This window comes from Lutra lutra, chromosome 17 (assembly GCF_902655055.1).
Source record: "Lutra lutra chromosome 17, mLutLut1.2, whole genome shotgun sequence".
Taxonomy (NCBI): Eukaryota; Metazoa; Chordata; class Mammalia; order Carnivora; family Mustelidae; genus Lutra; species Lutra lutra.
In genome coordinates this window covers 34095077-34116708 of record NC_062294.1, presented here as the reverse complement: position 1 = coordinate 34116708, position 21632 = coordinate 34095077, and the positions used below count along the sequence as shown (strand labels likewise).

Genomic DNA, 21632 nt, shown 5'->3' with positions numbered 1-21632 from the left:
GTCTGGCAAAGTGAATAGGTACCCCATAAATGTTTGTTGAATTGGTATGAAATTGGTATTGATATTGTTATGGTATTGGCATTGGTATTGGTATGAAATTCATAAACAATAAGGAAGAACAAAAAGTACGATACAGCAAGATCTCAGTGCCAGGAGGCAGGCCTTCCTTCCTTCCTTCCTTCCTTCCTTCCTTCCTTCCTTCCCTCCTTTTCCTCATCTTTCTTCAACAAGCTTTGCTTTGGACTAAACAGTGGGGATAGATGAGTAAACCAGACAGTCCAAATACTCATCCACATGAAACAGTCTAGGAAAATAGAGCAAACTAGAAAGTGCAGAGCCAGCAGGAAAGTCTGGGTGGATGTAAGCTCTCACAAACCTTAAATAGGGTTTGGGTATTAGGAACAAAGTGTAAGAGGACTATGAAGCAGAAGCAATAATAGGACAAAGATGATGGAGTTGGGAATAAACATCATGCATGAGGGACCCTACAAGACTGGCAGAGTGGGCTGGGAGCTGTTTGCCTTGGGAAGGCGCAAAGCTTTGAAGAGGGAGATACATCCGTGTGTAATGGCTCTGGATCACCAAGAGTCACAGTCCAGGGAGGAGATGAGCGTGCAAACAACTGTGGAGATAAGCATGGCTGGGCTGGCATCAGGGCAGGTGGTGAAAGCATTCAGAAGGAACAGGGAAAGATCCACTTTATGGAGGGGATGGGGAAGAAGGAGGGGCTTGGAGATGAAGCCGATAGTGATGACATAAGCCAGATGGGGGACACTGGATGCTCCACCAGTTTTGAGGTAGTGCAGGTGGTACTGATGGGTGGCAATGGAGTGGGGAAAGTAAGAGACTGCATTTCATTCATTTGATTTAGAAGTGCTCTCAGGGTGTCCTGGTGGAGATGTTCTGTGACTGCTTGTGACTGGATGGAACACAGAGCAGGGTGTTCACCAGCCACAGAATGAAACCACTTGGGTAGGAAAAGAGAACCATAGGTTCTGTCCTTCAAAAACCCAAGAGGCAGGGTGAGGAGAGGCAGATGGTGCCACCTAAGCCATTTCTGACAGGCAAGGCACTGTGCCAAGATTCCAAGCTGTGACCTCTAATCAGGATCCCCAATCCTTTCTCCCTGACACTATCTCCAGAAAAACACATGTTTTATATCTGCCTCATCCTAACGTCCCCAACCTCCCAGCACCAATTAGTGTATCAATGGGCCTGGGGGATTTTCACCCAAGATGTTACTTCTGCTGGGAGCATCTGGCAACATCTTTAATTTTATTTGGTTTCTTCTTTCCTTCCAAGGAACATCCTGAAGAGAGCAGATGGCAATAGGAAAGGGCAGATCAATGCTGTGGAAAGTGGCCTGGTTTGCCCTTGGATTCTCAGACTCCTGTTCTCTGTTGTTGAGAGTGTTTGCTAGAAGTAAGCTCCTAAGGCTAATTATCTGTGTGTCCCAAATACCTCTGGGAAGTCAGAGTTTATTTGTTTGGCTTGTTTATAGCTAAATTTCCAGACTTTAGTGCAGGACCAGGCCCACTTGCAGATGTTCCAGAAATTCATTCACTGATCCAACAGATATTTATTGAGTGCCAACCATGTGCTAGGCCCTTTTCTGGGCACTGGGAATTCAGCAGTGAACAAAACAAACATAGCTATGTTCCTTCATGCAATGGATAGTCTAGTCATCTGGCTGGCTGGTCATTGACTATCAAATTATTGATCACTACTTTATGCCAGGCAGTGTTGGAGATATAATGATAAGCTCCTGTTCTCTGGGGGTTTGTATTCCAGTGACAACACAGGGTCACAACAGGCCTGCACACCAGCTAAGATTCCTCATTATAAGCCTAAGGGACAGACTCTGGCTACTTCCAATAAAGGACTATTTATTTAGAAGGTTATCAGGGAGGGTGGAAGAGGAGGGAGGCCCAGCAGGGAGATCCCTGATTATAGACTTGTGTTCACAAAATTAAGCCACCTTGAGACATCTAAGCCTCCTAATGGTTGGCCATGTGAGATAACAAAATCTCCATATTATTTTCAGAAAGCTGTTACTTGCAACCAGGAGGGGCCTAATTGAAAAGAAGTAGCAGAACAAGGCTTAGAAACAGGAATGACACAGAAAAACAAAGTTCTCATGGCCAGGTTTAATGACCTCTCCACCAGAACACTTGAAATGGAAGAGCAAGTTTTTCTCTGTTAAAGATACAGTTGTAATTAAGGGGGAAAATTGGTTCTGGGAGACAAAATTTAATAGCTCTTCATTGCACTCTATGAGGTGAAGTTGTGAGGGACCTGCCCTTGGCTATGAGTTGCTATAGGTGATGCCTGCCCTCTTTGGAGACACAATGTAGTGTGGTGGGAGAACTAGAGGGAGAGGCTTATCTTTGTACACATTTGTGTACAGTAAGGCCAATCCCCCTTTCTTGAGGGTACAGCTCTAGGAGTTTCAACACGTAGACACCACCACAATCAAGATACAGAACAGGTCTAGCACCCCAGAAATTCCTCCATGGTGGTGCAACGCTCACCCTCTCATCTCAGGCAACCACTGATCATTCCCATCCTTATACCTGACTTTCTCATATAAATATCGTGTAAATGGAGTCATGATATTCAGCCTTTGGGAATGTTTTTTTTTTTTCACTCAGGATAATGCCTGTGAGAGTCATATTGTTGCATGAATCAACGGCTCATTCCTTTTTATTACTGCATAGCATTTCATGTTTTGGATGTACCAATGTTTTTCCATGGAAGAATATTTAGCTTATTTACGATTTGGGAGTCGTTATCAATAAAGCTGTTATAAATGTTCATATATAGGACTTAGTCTGAAAACAAGCTTTTATTTCTGTAGGGTAAGTACTAGGAATGGGATTACTGTGTCACAATTTAACTGCATGTTTAACTGTATAAAAAAACTGCCAAACAGTTTTCCAGAGTGTCTGTACCTTTTTACATTCCCACCAGCAATGTTTAAGAATTCCAGTAACAACACATCCTTGATAGCACTTGGTATTATGTTGTTGTTGTTGTGGAAGTTATTCTGCTAGAAGTATGGTGGTATTGCCTTGTAGTTTTAGTTTGCATTTCTGTAATAACTAGTAATGATTTTCATCTTTTCATGGGCTTATTGGCCATCCATATATTTCCTTTGTGAAGCATTTGTTCAAATATTTCACCTTCTTTTAATTGGATTCTTATTTTCTTTTGTTGAGTTTTTAGAGTTCTTTATAGATTCTGGTACAAGGACTGTACATAATTTGTAAATATGTCCTCCCCATTTGTACCTTGTCTTTTCATTCTCAGAATAGTGTCTTCTGCAGAGCAAAAGCTTTCCATTTCATGAAGTCCAATCTACTTTTTCTATTTCTTTTATGGATTGTGCTTTTGGTGTCAAGTGTAGGATCTCTTTGCCTAACCCAAGGTCACAAAATGTTTCTCCTATATCTTCTCTTAAAAGAGTTTTACAGTTTTATATTTTACATTTAGACCTGTGGTCCATTTTCAGTTAATTTTTCCATAAGGTGTACACCAATGCCCTTCCTTTCTTCATCTTTTTAAAAAAATTTATCCATTCTTTCTTTCTTTTAGCATAGGGATGTTCAATTATTCCTATACCATTTGTTGAAAATACTATCCTTTTTTCATTGAATTACCTTTGCATCTTTATCAAAAACCAATGGACTATATTTCTGTGGGTCTAGCACTAAACTCCCCATTCTGTTCTCTTGATCTCTGTGAGTATCTTTTGGTCAGTAAATACCATGCCCTCCTGATTATTGTAGTTTTATAATAAGTCTTACCATTGTAGAGTATGAATTCTCCAACTTGGCTCTTTTTTTTTTTTATTGTTTAAGCTACTCTAGTTCCTTTGCTTTTCTATATGAATTTTAGAATTAATCTGTTATATCTACAAAAGTCCCTGCTAGAATTTTGGTTGGAATTGCATTGGATATCTAGATATATCTAGATAAGTTTGGGAGAGAACTGGTCTCTCTGCTATGTTGAGTCTTCCAGTCCATGATCACAGTATGTGTCTCCAATCATTTAGGTCTTCTTTCATGTCTTTCATTAGTATTTTGTAGTTCTCAGCATGCATATCCTATACATATCTTTGTTAGACTTTTATCTACTTAGTTATTTTCTTTTTTGGAGCTATTGTATATGTCATCTTTAAAATATTTTAGCTTCTGGGGTACCTGGGTGGCTCAGTGGGTTAAAATATTTTAGCTTCTAATTGCTCATTTCTGGAATATAGAGATACAATGAATTTTCTTATATGTTGCCCTTGAATCTCCTGATCTTGCTAAACTCACTTATTTATTCTAGTTTTTGTTTTTTATAGATTCCTCTGGGGTTTTCTACATAGACCATCATGCTATCCATGTATAGAGGCAGTTTTATTTCTTTCTTTCCAATGTCTATGCCTTTTTTGGTTTTGGTCTTATTGCTTGGGATTGGATTTCCAGTATGATGTTGAATCAATCATGTGAGTAAACATTTTCTTATTCCCAATCTTAGCATAAGAGCATGTACTTTTTAAAAATCACTAAATATAATGTTAGCTGTAGGGTTTTTATAGATGCTCTTTATCAAGTTAAGAAATTTCCCTGTGTTCATAGCTTAATGAGAGTTTTTATCATGGACAGATGTTTAATTTTTTAAAATACTTTTTCTGCATCACTTGATTTTTCTCCTTTAATTTGTTTTTTTTAAATTAACATATAATGTATTATTTGTTTAAGGGGTACAGGTCTGTGAATCATCAGTCTTACACAATTCACAGCACTCACCATAGCACATACCCTCCCCAATGTCCATCATCCAGCCACCCTATCCCTCATGCCCCTCCCCTCTAGCAACCCTCAGCTTGTTTCCTGAGATTAAGAGTCTCTTATGATTTGTCTCACTCCCTGGTCCCATCTTGTCTCATTTTTCCCTCCCTCCTCACCATGACCCCCTGCCCTTCTTCTCAAATTCCTTATATCAGAGAGATCATATGGTAATTGATCTTTCTCTTGTCTTTCTCTGATTGACTTATTTTGCTTAGCATAATACCCTCTAGTTCCATCCACGTCATTACAAATGGCAAGATTTCTTTTTTGATGGCTGCATAGTATTCCATTGTAGCTATATACCACATTTTATTTATCCATTCACCTGTTGATGGACATCTAGGCTCTTTCTATAGTTTAGCTATTGTGGACATTGCTGCTATAAACATTTGGGTGTATGTACCCCTTTGGATCACTGCATTTGTATCTTTAGGCTACATACCCTGTAGTGCAATTTCTGGGTCATAGGGTAGCTCTATTTTCAACTTTTTGAGGAAACTCCATGCTGTTTTCCTGAGTAGCTGCACCAGCTTGCATTCCCACCAACAGTGTAGGAGGATTCCCATTTCTCTGCATCCTTACCAACACCTGTAGTTTCCTAACTTACTAATTTTAGCCATTCTGACTGGTGTGAGATGGTATCTCACTGTGATTTTTATTTTTATTTCCCTAATGCTGAGTGATGTTGAGCACTTTTTCATGTGTCTGTTGGCCATTTGGATGTCTTCTTTGCAGAAATTTCTGTTCATGACTTCTGCCCATTTCTTGATTGGATTATTTGTTCTTTGGGTGTTGAGTTTGCTAAGTTCTTTATAGATTTTGGATACTAGCCCTTTATCTGATATGTCATTTGCGAATATCTTCTCCCATACTGTCAGTTGTCTTTTGGTTTTGTTGACTATTTCCTTTGCTATGCAAAAGCTTTTGATCTTGATGGAAGTCCCAATAGTTCATTTTTGCCCTTGCTTCCCTTGTCTTTGGGAATGTTTCTTTCTTTCTTTCTTTCTTTCTTTCTTTCTTTCTTTCTTTCTTTCTTTCTTTTTTAGATTTTTAAAAATATATTTATTTATTTGACAGAGAGATTGAGATCACAAGTAGGCAGAGAGGCAGGCAGAGAGAGTGGGGGAAGCAGGCCCCCCCACTGAGCAGAGAGCCAGAAATAGGGCCTGATCCCAGGACCCCGAGACCACAACTTGAGCTGAAGGCAGAGGCTTTAACCTACTGAGCCACCCAGATGCCCCAAATGTTTCTAAGAAGTTGCTGCGGCTGAGGTCAAAGAGGTTGCTGCCTGTGTTCTCCTCAAGGATTTTGATGGATTCCTGTCTCACATTGAGGTCTTTCATCCACTTTGAGTCTATTTTTGTGTGTGGTGTAAGGAAATGGTCCAGTTTCATTCTTCTGCATGTGGCTGTCCAATTTTCCCAGTACCATTTGTTGAAGAGACAGTCTTTTTTCCATTGGACATTCTTTCCTTCTTTGTTGAAGATTAGTTGACCATAGAGTTGAGGGTCCATTTCCAGGCTCTCTATTCTGTTCCATTGATCTATGTGTCCGTTTTTGTGCCAGTACCTTACTGTCTTAATAGTTACAACTTTGTAATAGAACTTGAAGTCTGGAATTGTGATGCCACCAACTTTGGTTTTCTTTTTCAATATTCCTCTGGCTATTTGGGGTCTTTTCTGGTTCCATATAAATTTTAAGATTATTTGTTCCATTTCTTTGAAAAAAATATTTACGGTATTTTGATAGGGATTGCATTACATGTGTAGATTGTTCTAGGTAGCATAGACATTTTCACAATATTTGTTCTTCCAATTCATGAGCATGGAACATTTTTCCATTTCTTTGTCTCTTCCTCAATTTCTTTCATGAGTACTTTATAGTTTTCTGACTACAGATTCTTTGCCTCTTTGGTTAGGTTTATTCCTAGGTATCTTATGCCTTTTGGGTGCACTTGTAAATGGGATCAGCTCCTTAATTTCTCTTTCTTCTGTCTTGCTGTTGGTGTATATAAATGCAACTGATTACTGTGCATTGATTTTATGTCCTGACACTTTACTGAATTCCTATATGAGTTCTAACAGTTTTGGAGTGGAATCTTTTGGGTTATCCACATAAAGTATCATATTTGCAAAGAGTGAGAGTTTGACTTCTTCTTTGCCAAATCAGATTTCTTTTAGTAGTCTGATTCCTGAGGCTAGGACTTCTAGTACTATGTTGAATAGCAATGGCGATAGTGGACAGCCCTGCCATGTTCCTGACCTTAGGAAAAAAGCTCTCAGTTTTCCCCCATTGAGAATGATATTTGCTGTGGGTTTTTCATAGATGGCTTCTATGATATTGAGATGTGTACCCTCTATCCCTACACTGTGAAGAGTTTTGATCAAGAAAGGATGCTGTACTTTGTCAAATGTTTTTCAGCATCTATTGAGGGTATCATATGGTTCTTGTTCTTTCTTTTATTAATGTATTGTATCACACTGATTGATTTGTGGATATTGTACCAACCTTGCAGCCCAGGAACAAATCGCACTTGGTTGTGGTGAATAATCTTTTTAATGTACTGTTGGATTCTATTGGCTAATATTTTGGTGAGAACTTTTGCAACCATGTCATCAGGGATATTGGTCTGTAATTCTTCTTTTTGATGGGGTCTTTGTCTGATTTTGGGATCAAGGGAATGCTGACCTCATAAAATGATTTTGAAAGTTTTCCTTCCATTTCTATTTTTTGGAACAGTTTCCAGAGAAAAGGTATTAATTCTTTAAATGCTTGGTAGAATTCCCCTGGGAAGCATCTGGCCTTGGGCTCTTGTTTGTTGGGAGATTTTTGATTACTGCTTCAATCTCCTTACTGGTTATGGATCTATTCTGTTTTTCTATTTCTTCCTGGTTTGGTTTTCATAGTTTATAAGTCTCTAGGAATGCATCCATTTCTTCCAGATTGTCAAATTTGCTGGTGTATAGTTGCTCATAATATGTTCTTATGATTGTTTGTATTTCTTTGCTGTTGGTTGTAATCTCTTCTCTTTCATTCGTGATTTTATTAATTTGGGTCCTTTCTCTTTTCTTTTTGATAAGTCTGGGCAGAGGTTTATCAATCTTATTAATTCTTTCAAAGAACCAGCTCCTAGTTTCATTGACCTGTTCTACTCTTCTTTTGGTTTCTATTTCATTTATTTCTGCTCTGATCTTTATTATTTCTCTTCTCCTGCTGGGCTTAGGCTTTCTTTGCTATTCTTTCTCCAGATCCTTTGGGTGTAGGGTTAGGTTGTGTATTTGAGACTTTCTTGTTTCTTGAGAAAATCTTGTATTGCTATATACTTTCCTCTCTTTGCTGTATCCCAAATATTTTGAACAGTTGTGTTTTCATTTTCATTTGTTCCCATGAATTTTTTTAATTCTTCTTAATTTCCTGGTTGACCCATTCATTCTTTAGTAAGATGCTCTTTAGCCTCTTTGTATTTGAGTTCTTTCCAAGTTTCCTCTTGTGGTTGACTTCTAGTTTCAAAACAATGTGGTCTGAAAATATGCAGGGAATGATCCCAATCTTTTGGTACCAGTTGAGACCTGATTTGTGACCCAGGATGTTATCTATTATGGAGAATGTTCCATGTGCACTAGAGAAGAATGTGTATTCTGTTGCTTTGGGATGGAATGTTCTGAATATATCTGTGATGTCCATTTAATGGTCCAGTGTGCCATTTAAAGCCCTTATTTCCTTGTTGATCATTTATGTTGATGATTTGTCCATTTCAGTTTGGGGGGGGTTGTTAAATTCCCCTACTATTATTGTATTATTATTGATGTATTTCTTTGATTTTGTTATTAATTGGTTTATATAGTTGGCTGCTCCCATGTTAGGGGCATAGATATTTAAACTTGTTAGATCTTCTTGCTGGACAGAACCTTTGCATATAATACAGTGTCCTTCCTCATCTCTTATTATAGTCTTTGGCTTAAAATCTAACTTATCTGATATTAGGATTGTCACCCCAGCTTTCTTTTGATGTCCATTAGAATTGTAAATTATTTTCCACTGCTTCACTTTAAATCTGGAGGTGTCTTTGGGTCTAAAATGAGTTTCTTGCAGGGGCACCTGGGTGGCTCAGTGGGTTAAGCCTCTGCCTTCATCTCAGGTCATGATCCCAGGGTCCTGGGATTGAGCCCCACATCAGGCTCTCTGCTCAGCATGGAGTCTGCTTCCTCCTCTCTCTCTCTCTCCCTGTCTCCCTGCCTACTTGTGTTCTCTATCTGTCAAATAAATAAATAAAATCTTAAAAAAAATAAAATGAGTTTCTTGCAAACAGCATATCAATGGATCTTTTTTTTTTTTTTTAATCCATTCTGATACCCTGTGTCTTTTGATTGTGGCATTTAGCCCATTTATATTCAGGGTAGCTACTGAAAGATATGAATTTAGTGCCATTGTATTGCCAGTAAGGTGATTGTTACTGTATATTGTCTCTGTCCCTTTCTGGTCTGTTACTTTTAGGCTCTCTCTTTGCTTAGAGGACCCCTTTCAATATCTCCTGTAGGGCTGGTTTGGTGTTTGCAAATTCTTTTAGTTTTTGTTTGTCCTGGAAGCTTTTTATCTCTCCTTCTATTTTTGATGACAGCCTAGCTGGATATAGTATTCTTGGCTGCATATTTTTCCCATTTAGTGCTCTGAGTATATCATGCCAATTCTTTCTGACCTCCCAGGTCTCTGTGGATAGATCTGCTGCCAATCTAATATTTCTACCATTTTAGGTTACAGACCCTTGTCTCAAGTTGCTTTCAGGATTTTCTCTTTGTTACTGAGACTTGTAAGTTTTTCTATTAGATGACAGGGTGTTGACCTATTTTCATTGATTTTGAGGGGAGTTCTCTGTGTCTCCTGGGTTTGGATGCTTGTCCCCTTTCCCAAATTAGGGAAGTTCTCTGATATAATTTGCTCCAATATACCCTCTGCCTTCCCCCTTTCTTCTTCTTCTGGGATCCCAATTATTCTAATATTGTTTCATCTTATGGTATCACTTATTTCTCAAATTCTCCCCTCATGGCTCAGTAGTTGTTTATCTCTCTTTTTCTCAGCTTCTTTATTCTCCATCATTTGGTCTCTATATCGCTAATTCTTTCATCTGTCTCATTTATCCTAGCAGTAAGAGTCTCCACTTTTTATTGCTCCGCTTTAATAGCTTTTTGATTTCGACTTGGTTAGATTGTAGTTCTTTTATTTCTACAGAAAGGATTTTATTTCTCCAGAAAGGGATTCTCTAGTATCTTCTATGCTTTTTTCAAGCCCAGCTAGCATCTTTATAATCATCATTCTGAACTCTAGTTCTGACATGTCCATATTGATTAGGTCCCTAGCCATAGGTACTGCCTCTTGTTCTTTTCTTTTCTTCTTTTTTTTTTTTTTTAGGGGATTTTTTTTTCCACCTGTCATTTTATCCAGAGAAGAATAGATGAATGAGAGAACAAAATATTAAAAGGGTAGCAACAACCCCAGATAAATATGCACTAACCAAATCAGAAGAGACCTTCCAGAATACGGTCGCTTTTCTGTTCCTAGAATTTCTGCTATTCTTTTCATTTTTTTTTTTTTTAGGGTTTTATTTATTTATTTGACAGACAGAGAACACAAGTAGGCAGAGAGGCAGGCAGAGAGAGACGGAGAAGCAGGCTCCCTGCTGAGCAGAGAGCCTGACGTAGGACTCAATCCCAGGACCCTGGGATCATGACCTGAGCCAAAAGCAGAGGCTCTAACCCACTGAAACACCCAGGCGCCCCACTGCTATTCTTTTCTTTGATCTCCTGTTGAGTTTGTAGGTGTTCAGAATGGTTTGATAACCTATCTAGCTGAATTCCTGGGACCTGATGAAATTTGTTCTCCTACTCCTCTGCCATCTTACTCCTCCAACTCCTTTAATTTGTTAATATGAAATATCACAATGACTGATTTTCAAATGTTAAACCAGCTTTGCATTCCTGGGATAAACTGCATTTGGTTGTGATATATTTTTCTTTTTTATATATTGCTGCACTCGATTTGTAATATTTTGACGAGTACTTCTGTATATTCATGAGGGATATTGCTCTGTAGTGTCCTGTATAATCTTTTCCTGATTTTTTCATCAAGGTAATGTCGGCCTCACAAAATAAGTTGAAAAGAGTTACATCCTCTTCTATTCTCTGGAAGAATTGGTAAAAAAAAAAAAAAACTTCTCTAAATATTTGGTAGACTTTACAGAGTACTGTCTGGGCTTGAAATCTTCTTTTTCAGAGGTTTTAAATGATAATTTCAATTTCTTATAGGCAGGGCTATTTGGTTATCTGTTTTTTCTTGGGTGAGTTTAATAGTATGTGGCTTTCAAAGAATTAAGCAATTTCATCTAAGCAGTTGAATTTATGTGTATAGAGTTGTTCACCGTCTTCCCTCATTAAACTTTTAATGGCTGTGTGGTCTGTGCTGATAACCTCCCTTTCATTCCTAATAATGGTGATTTGTGTCTTTCCCATTTCTTTCAGAGCCTGGCCATAGGTTTGTCAATTTTATTGATATTTTCAAAGAACCAACTTTTGTTTTCATTGATTTCTCCATTTTTCTGTCTTTAATTTCATCGATTCCCCTCATCATCACTGTCCCTTTCCTTCCTCTTGCTTTGGGTTTATTTTCCTCTCTTCCTTTAGTTTTTCTAAGGTTAAAAAATCTAGGTTATTAATATTAAACATTTCTTTTTTAAAATATAAGTATTTAATGCTGTAAATTTCTCTCTAAGCACTGCTTTAGCTGCATCCCATAACTTTGGTGTGTTCTATTTTATTTTTGTTCAATTATTTACTCAAACTATTTTTCTGATTTCTTTTAAGATTTCCTTTTCACCTACAGATTATTTAGAAGTGAGTTGTTTAATTTCCAAGTATTTAAGGATTTCCCCTCACATATCTTTGTTATTGACGTCTAATTAAAGTCCAGGATGTTTGGGTTTTGAGACTCATGTTCTATAACTGGAAGTAGAAATTGGGGCCATCTTATGAAAGGGTATCTTGATAATTGCACCAAAAGCCTGAAAAATGTTTACATATTGTACTTTGGTCAAACAGTTCCACTTCTTTGCTTATATCCCAAGGAAGTATTCATGAATGCACACATTAATCTGTACAATCCTCCAAATCTAAGTTCCAAAAAATGGGAAACTGCGTTGGTGGTATAGTGGTGAGCATAGCTGCCTTCCAAAAAATGGGAATCTAGTTACCTAAATTATGGTGATCCAAACAATGTAATATTATGCAGCCATTAAAACGTATCCTGAGGAAGAACGTGGAGTGCCATGGGAAGGAGCTAATGATGTATGAATTCCTTTATTGTCTGTCAACTCTTCACTGGAGTGTCACCTTGATGAAATAACAAATGTTGTCTCTTTCATTTATTGCTATTTCTTCAATGTCTGGCATGGCTTGGCACATGGAAATATTTTGATAAATAAATAATTAGGAGAAAAGTGTCTTTTATCATTATAATATTATTGTATTATATTATATATATTCTATATTATATACATGTCTGTATGTATTATATATCATTTTTGTAATATACATTAAATGTGCACATATAACATGTAAATACATATAACATGTATGCATATGTATATAACATATATGTATGTGTGTATGTATACAGACATGAAATTTCTTTTGATGAGGGTTGCATTCTTGCTCCTATACTACCATTAAGTGCTAAGCATTTTCCCTCCCTTTCCATGTAGCCACTCCAGATCCATTTCAATGGATACCCTGATGCTCCTCCACACTGTGGAGCAAGTCCTATTTGAGTGTGTTTGCCATCATCATTCATGATCACTAATTGTAATGTCCTCAAAATTAGTAGGTACATGTCACATCATTTTTCTGAAGGACAGATGTAGACACATGTGACTTTTTCCTAGAGGCTCAAGGTAAGTTAATGGTAAGCAAGGACACCTTGCTCCCAGCCATTGACCTTCCCCTTCAATGTCTCATCCCACCAGCTCTGTCCTGCCAGAGATAATGACTCTAAGGCATTTGGGGGCCCTGATCCCACCTAAGGCTGTGAACCCCTCATCATCAGAAGTATCTGGGTTTCAGCACCACACAAAATGACAAAGTAGCCTTGCATTCTTGTTGGTTCTTATATTTCCCAAATACCAAAAGGGCACAGTCTGCCATAGCAACTAAAAGTCTAAGAAACATAACTGCTTTTTTAAAAATATTAAGCAACCGGGCCACTTGTGCTTTTCTACTTTCTAGCTTTTATAAAACAACATAAAATACTGCAAGATACACCCAGAAAAGCTCAGCAGGCTTTGGTGAAAATAAAATGGGTTTGGAAATGAACTGATCAGGGATCTGGTTCTGTCATTGTGAGAACAAGGTGCATTTCTAAAACTCTGAGCTCACAGGCCACCCCTGTGGAATAAGGATAGGTGAACATCGAAGGTGATATCATACCTAAAATGATGAAAACCCTGTGCCTGGTGAATAGTGAGGGTTCACTAAAGAGGATTTGTGGCACATCTATCCTGGTTCATGACTGTGCTCTAAATTCCCTTCTAAGCTTCTTATTTGCAAGGGAAGAGCACACCATTGCAATCAAAGTGAGCTCTACCTAACTCAAACCTGCCTCACTTGTTTGCCTTGCTTCCCTTCTTCCTTCTCCAATACCCTGCACATATCAAAGGTCCCTGATGATGGGTGACATCTTGTGGCTTCTCTGGCCTCTTTTTGGGGGATGGCAATGTACGAAGATATAAGTGGGATTTTTTTACCTTCTCTAGATTTGTTCTGTTGGACTTTTGTCAACCTGGAATTAGTTATGTGTGTTGACACTGGACCCATTTGGAGGACTCATGTTTAGGGAAGTTTGTCTGGAGCCTAGAAACTGGGGACTTCTTGACTCTGAAGGGTACTTTCAAGAGCTGATTGTCCATGACACAGGCTCAGTGGAGAAGGGCAGGATGGACACTGGGGGTCTGACCCTCTTGCCTAACACCCAACCCTGCCCCTGGTACTCGCTCAGTGTCTGGGACCTCTCTCCATGATAGCAGCACTCTCTCCTTTACATTACCCATGACTGCTTTGTGCCCACTCTCCTATCAGACTAGGGGCATCCTAATAGTTGAGACTGCTGCTCCATGGTCTCTCTGCACCCAGCACTGAGTTTAGTAACTGGTCACTGGAAGCTGGAGTGAAGGATGACTTCATTTGAATCCTGAACTGATAGGCAGTTTATGCAAAGGAAAGCAGTGTTCCCTCCCACCCCCACACAGACCTGAAAATATGCATTCTTCAAGGGAGGTTTAGCAAACGGGCTTTTGTTCTTGGGCACAGAGCAGGCAAGCGACATCGTGACATCGCATTTGAGTGGCTTTTCCGCTCCCTCTGCCTCTGAGTGTCTGAGCAAAATGTTCTGCGTTTGATTGTCACTCTTCAAACAGCATGTTATTGTTATGCTTCTGCTTCTTTTTAATAAAGAGAAACGAGGAGGGGTTTTGTACATGCAAAATTAACACAAATCAAAACTGCTGCTAGTCTTTGATCCATTCTGGACTCTGATCCACATCGGCCTTTTTATTTTCCCACTGAGAGTGTACCGCTCAGGAAGGATTACGGAGGGAAGAAAACCGCTTACCACTTCCCATTTGATTAACACGATTTAATGCAGCAATAATGCTGTGGAAGTTCATTACTTGGGAAAGGCTCTGATGTGGCTGCCCACGGTGTCTGGGGACTGGGTTGTTGTTTTTTTTTTTTTAAACACAATCAAGCACCTACAGTGAGAGGATGTGTGAAATCCTGCCTAAGCTGGGGAAGGTGGAATTTCCATATAATGTAGATGGACAAAAATCCCTCCCATTTGTATAGCTTTTGACAGTTTACTCATTCTATCCATAAATATTTGTGTGGTTTATTAAGTTCAAAACACTGGGATCAGAAAACAGCAAAAGTCCCTACACTCATAGTAATATGGCACCTGTCTGAGCAATCAGGGAAGATTGCCCTGAGGAGGTGACATATGAGCCAAGCTCATAAGAGTTTATCCAGAATAGGTGACCAGGGGAGGGGCAGAATTTTTGAGGCTGAGAAACCTTCTATGTGATATTGTGAGGCAGCAATAGCCTGAACTATGACCAAAGCTGTCAGATGGCTGCTTGGTCTGGGCAGGTGGAAGGTAGGTGGCAGATGGGGGATGGGGTTGGAGAAGGGTCCATTGATGTACCCCAGCCTCCCTGCCTCCAGCTCAACTTCAGCCTGGTGAAGAGGAAGGAGAGTCAGAGAATGATTAGGAATTGGTGGCCTCCATCTCAGATCATCCCCCTCTCCCATCCCCCAGTGATTATCACCAGTCCTGGGACAGGTAAAACAATAGCCCTGAATGCCCAGGCTTGATATCCAACCCTACATCTTCTCATATGTGACATTGGCCATGTCTGTAGCCCACCTGTGTCTCAGTTTCTGTCCCTGCAAAAACGGAATCATTGTGCTCAGTCTTTGCTTGCCTCGTAGCACTACCGGATTAAAAAAATATATAAATAGGAGTCTCAGGCTGTTTCAAGACATTCTGGAGATTGTCAGGAGATTGTCTCCTGGCGATCGTTTAACAGGACACAGCGCAGTGTGAGTTAGGTTGTTGCTGGCTGGGTTTGAGGTGGGAGTTATGAATTGCATTGAGATTGGGAAGATTCTGCCCAATTTCTAGGAATAAGATCAAGGTCTAACGAGGAACTGGGCTATTTGAAATAATCCTTTATTAGCTATGATGAGATATGTTCCTGCTTCAATACAAAACAACCCCCAAGTCTCTGATGTAGTACTGCAAACACTATTTCTTTTTGACACAAAACCAGTTTCGGGGCTAGTCAACTGTTTGGAGCAACTGTCTTACATGCTGTGAGTCAGCAGCTCGGGCTAAGGGAGACTGTAGCCCATGGTCATGGTGGAGATGGAGCACCAGCCCTTAAAAGCTTCCACCAGAAGAGACATGTGACACTTCCATTCTCATTCCAGTGGCCAGAGCAGGTCACGTGGCCACAACTAACCTCAGGGAGGCAGAAACATGGAACGGTCATGGATTTTGGAAGGAGAGAACTGGAAGTCCACAGTTCTTCCCTTGCCTGGTCACTTCTAGTCACAGAGCTCTAGACATACTCCTTCCACAGCTTTCTGTCTTCCCAGGACAAAATCCAAACCCCTCTCACTATAGCCAAAGAACTTTATAATCTGGTGCCCACTTGGAGTACAACTCACCCTATGGAATACCTGCTCCAGCCAGAAAAAACCTTCCCAGTTCCCAGATTTGCTGCTTTCAACCTGCTGTCCGCATGGCTAGAACACAGTCCCCTCTGTTATCAAAAGATAACGTCTTTTGAAAAACAAGCCTTTCTCTCTCTAACCCCAGCCTAGGCTGGCCACTTCCCCTCTTTGTCCCAACAGTACTGGGATGCACTGCTACCTGCCCCACGCATCCTGCCAGCCAGCAGTCCTGCTTCTCCTTAATTGTCCTCCTTTGCCCCTCTGCCCCAGGCTTTATCACCTGATGACACACTATCTAATCTGCTTCATATGCCTATTGTTTATTTTCTGACCTCCCACTCCATCACCTAGAACCTGGACTCCACAGAGGCAGGGATTTGCCCCATTGTGCTCACAGATACATCCCAAATGTCCAGAATGGTGCCTGGTGCATATCAGATGCCTAATAGGTATTTGCTGAATGTCCAAAGAGAATGCCCAGCAATGCCCTAGTTCTCCCATATGTCTGGGGTCCAGAGAAGGGAAACCTCTTTTCTTTCCTGAATTATGATATTTTTATTTAGGGCATCTAAAACTCTTAAAAAAAAAAATAGTGGCATCTCTCAGTCAACTTCTCTGCCTATCAGGATGTTAACAATAAATAAAAATAAGTCACTGAGGCCCAGACAGTGGAAAGATGCTGCCGTGAAGAGCAGGGTCAGCCAGAAAGGAAAGGCCAGGAGAACTGAGGTGGACAGCCCAGTGGGTGGGAAGCCACATCTTCAACCCTGAGTGCTCATGAAAGGGAGAGAAGGACCAACTCTTTCCCTTTGTCCCTGAATGTCAATGGCAGGGGCTGTCTTGAGCATGATCAAATGGTCCCGATTTATGGATTTGGACCAAAGAATTTAAGTAGAGGCTGGGAAGAATCAGACACATGGAGCCACCTGGGTTTGACTCTGCAGTCTCAGGGGGAGGAGAGGAGGGGGATGGAAGGCTTATGGAGGTTTCCTCCCCATTTTCTCTCTGGGATGAATTCAGCTTTCTCATCCTGCAGATAGTGTCACCTGCAGCCTTAGGAACACACTTCCCTTCCCTCTCACAGGCAGAAGATGCATCTGTAATTAGCCTTCGCTGTCGGGGAGAAAACACCTGCGAGAGCAAAGGGAATTGGGGGAGGAGGGCCTTCCCTAACCGGCCGAAAGCCTGGTCTGACTGTGAACCACCTGGGTCACGCTGGGTGATGGGGACTCTTTGCTGACAAGCCATTAGTCTGTGGGAAGGTTTATCTGCCAGGCCTTTAATAAAGTCTTCACTGCAGCAGCTTACACCTGGTGACCTTTACCCTGTGCAGGGGCCCCTGTGTGTCACACACTATTTATTTACTGCCTGGAAAATTCTGGCACAAAGGCAGAGACCTGCTACAATTTTGTAAGCAATGGAGGTGAACAAGTGTGACCTGGCCCCCCTCTCCCCTGCAAATGATAGACAAGGTTGGCCTATGTTCGGGGTTACCTCTGTACCTCTATTATTCCTCTGTTGTACTGATTCCATTCTTGTTTTTTTTTTTATTTTGATTTTTTCATCTGTGATGGTGAACGTGAGGCATGGGCTTGTGGTTTTGACCCAGGAAACATGTGAGCTAGTGGTAATAATGTGGTGGCTTATGTCGTATGATGCTGTGACCTTTCTGGTGAGTCTCCACATCCACGTTTGATCCTCCAGCTTCCCTGCCAGGAAAGCAGGATGAGGAGGATTGTCTTTCTATTTGCAGATGGAGCTGTTGAGGCTCAGAGAGGAGCAGGCCTTTCCTCAGGGTCCAGAGTGAGTTAAAGACAGACTGAGTGAGAACCCAGCTAGCCTGGATTTTGTTTCTTAGTGTGCTGGACAAATATTTGGTGAGCTGCTACCAGGTGCCAGGCATGTCCCCAGGGGCTGGTGAGATGCTGCGGAAAAGCAAAGGGCTGTGCTCTCATGGAGCTTACATTCTTAGGGATTCATCTGAAAATAGAGATACTTTAAGGTTATTCACAGGTCCTGTGCAAATTGGTTGTCTTTTCTTGATTTGATTTTAAAACAAGGCTTAAGATACAGCATTGTTACCCCATTTCTGCCTCTTTTTTTCTCTTCCTTCCTCCCTTCTTTCTTCCTCCTCCTCTTTCCCTTCCTGTTTCTTTCCTGTTAGGATTGGGGGTTGGGGGGGGGGGTTCAAATTCACTGCACAGCTGTCCACAGCTTTCTTTTAAAAATTTCTTTCCTAATTTCAATAACTTTTGATACAATGCACCATAGGCTTTTCTTGCACAGGAACAAAAGGTGAAATGTTAATACGATTTTATTTGGGCTCAGATTGGATAAGGAAGACCTTTTGTCTCCTACCTTTCATCCTCAAGTTGGCACTCGTTAATTAAATCGAGCCTGTGGAAAGTGACCTTTGAGGGGAGGGGGGTTCCTGAGAATATAATATGTTTTAATCAAATATGGACAAAAAATAAATAAGTAAGCAAGAAAAGAGCTATTAGACAAAGAAACACCCTGAAAACTTCCAGATGAGCTCTCTTGAAAGAAAGGTAATTTGCTTTTTGCTTTGGGTGAAAGTGCACACGTAGGTATTGAGCTACAGTGGTCACTTGGAGAAAATCCTTCACCACCCCCACCCCCAGATGCTCTTAAAATGAGGGAGAGCTCCCTGCTGATTCTGCACCCCAAGACCACCCCTTGCGGTTTCCTGCCCACTGAAAGCAACTCTGGGTTGCCTGATTTCTCTGAGCTTGTGCCCCACCTGGCCACAAGGGGGCGCAGAAGAGTTGCTTTCCTCCGCCTGAAGAGGTAAACCTGTGAGGCCTCGCACCTCTGGGCCAGGTGTGGCTGACGACTTGGTCTTCCAGGGCTTCCAGGCACTAAAGGGGAACTGAACATCTGCCTGCTCTAAGGGAGGTGGATTCACCCCAAGTCTGAAAACCCTCTATGCCAGACACAAGGCAGGCTCTAGCTGTACCGAGAAGAAATAGAAAGGGAGCATTGTGGTGGGCTAGGAAGGCTCTGAAATTTACTTCAAGCATGATTTTAAGTGAGCTACTTAGTCTTGTTGAGTCTCAGTTCCTCAATCTATAAAATGGGGATATAATCTTATAAGATTGTAAGGAGGAGTCCATGAAATTAAAAATATAATAAGTTGGGATGAAAGTGATAGGTGCTCAGTAAGGATGGTTGTTGTTGTGGCTGCTCCCCAGTTGTGCTGTCTACAGGGAATTCAGCATATCTCACCGCTCTTTTCCTTTATAATTTTTACAGAATGTTTAAATACATGGTAAATCTTTTTTTATTTCTTAAAGATTTTATTTATTTATTTGACAGACAGAGATCACAAGTAGGCAGAGAGGCAGGCAGAGAGGGAGGAAGGGAAGCAGGCTCCCCACCGAGCAGAGAGCCCGATGTGGGGCTCGATCCCAGGACCCTGGGATCATGACCCGGGCCAAAGGCAGAGGCTTTAACCCACTGAGCCACCCAGGTGCCCCACATGGTAAATCTTTTTTTAAATCAATTAGTTAACATATACTGTATTATTAGTTTCCGAGGTAGAGTTTAGTGATTCATCCGTTGCATATAATACCCAGTGCTCATTACATCACGTGCTCTCCTTAATGCCCACCACCCAGTGACCCCATTCCCCATCCCCCACCCCCCTACCTTCCAGCAACCCTCAGTTTGTTTCCTGTAGTTAAGAGTCTCTTATGGTTTGTCTCCCTCTCTGATTTCATCTTATTTTTTTTTTCCCCCTCCAGTCCCCTATGTTCATTATATGGTGAATCTTTTAATGAAAGCTGTCTTTGAATCTAAAATATGTATCTATTCCTGCATTCATGTAATTACTGTCTACTGCATGTCAGGTGCTCTGCAGGTGCTGGAAATAAGGTGGACAGCAAAAAGCAGACCCACTACATGTTCTTATGGAGCTTCCAATCTAGACCAGTGCTATCTAGCAGAACTTTCTGTGTTGATAGAAATGTTCCTTATCCGTGTTTTCCAATACAGTAACCATAAGTCACAAGCGGCTACTGATTACTTGACATGTGGCTAGTGACAGCAAGTGAAAGTTAAATTGTATTTAATTTCAATTGATTCAAATTAAAATAAGCATCCATGACTAGTGGCTACTCTTAGTGCAGGTCTAGAGGATAAATATGATAATGTTTCCCACAGAGCCTGGCATGCAGTCAGCTCTCAGTAAGTACACATTTCCTTTTCTTCCTTCCACTATGTGGCACTTGGTACCTTGCGCGTAACTCCTCTCCTACTATGATGCCTTCTTGGCGATGAGTGAGGTCATCCAAAGAGATTCCAGAAAGGCAGGCAACATTTCAGATTACTTTTTTTATGCCTCATAGGATTTTGCACACTTAAAGTGTTCCTGAAATGCCTACTAAGTTAAGGAGACAATGTGGTGCAGGGAGGGGATTTTTTGGAACCAGCAATGAATTTAAATATTGTCTCCATCACTCATCACCTATAAGATGGGAGCTAGGTCCTCTCTGGACCTCAGCTTTCTCTTCTGTTAATTGGAGTGGCCATAGTTATTCATGGGATAGTTGTGAAGCTCCAGGAGATCATGCACAAGTCATGACACAAAGTTGGTCTCCATAGATGAGCAATCAAACTGGAAGCCAGATATAGTCAACCCATGGTGATGCTTCTTCACTGGACACTCCCCGCCTGACAGATGTGCCTCTGTGGTGTGACTCTGTTGTCTCTGCCTTATTGATTGGCCTAGGGGCAGACACCTGGTTCCAGATAAGCCAATCATGTTCTTTATTTGGGATTTTAAAAATACTAGATCTAAGGGAACAGCTGAGCCCTCTTTTGATGGTGGGAGTTGAGACAAGTGAGGCCCAGAAGCTTTCAGCACCATGATCCCCCTAGGTGAATGAAGTTGGTCTGCAGCAGGAACGAATCAAGCCAACACATACACAAAGGAACTAAAATTAAAAATGGGGGAGAGAAGGGTGCCTGGGTGACCCAGTCAGTTAGGCACCTGACTCTTGAATTCAGCTCAGGTCACGATCTCAGGGTTGTGAGATCAAGCCCCATGCTGGGCTCCACAGTGGGTGTGGAGCCTGCTCAAGATTCTCTCCCTCTGTCCCTCCCTTGTTCCCTCTATAAAAACAAAAACAAAACAGGGGGCTGGAGAGAGAAAGAAAGGAAGCAAGAGAGCACGAGTGAACCCTGGAGATGTTCATGCCCTGATCAATTGGCCCAAGACCCAGAAGAAACTCTAGTGTTCCTAGGGTTACATTAAGTTGCTTTTCTATCCTTCCCAAACATTCTCCTTTCTGCCCGAGCATATTTGGGCTGGTTCTTATCACTTGCAATGAAACAAGTTTTAATTAAAACAGCAATCAATCTGACACCTTTTCTTTCTTCTGCTCATCTGCATCCCATCAGAACTTTGCCTTAAACTTTGTCCTACATTCTATTTCCACATCTGCTGTGGGATAACTCAGAACCTGGAGTGGTTTGGGGTTGGGGAGGCAGGAATGCTAAG

At 41.0% G+C, this 21632-nt stretch overlaps 1 long non-coding RNA gene across 1 annotated transcript in view; it reads left to right on the top strand.

Annotated features, from left to right (window-relative positions):
- The window catches only part of LOC125089340 (uncharacterized), a 33308-nt gene extending 13810 nt beyond the window's left edge, over positions 1-19498 (top strand). Inside the window, exons 2-3 of the long non-coding RNA XR_007123923.1 lie at positions 1303-1422; positions 19448-19498. This is a non-coding gene — a long non-coding RNA (uncharacterized LOC125089340). The remainder of the gene's footprint in view (positions 1-1302; positions 1423-19447) is intronic.
- Positions 19499-21632: the final 2134 nt, after the last annotated feature.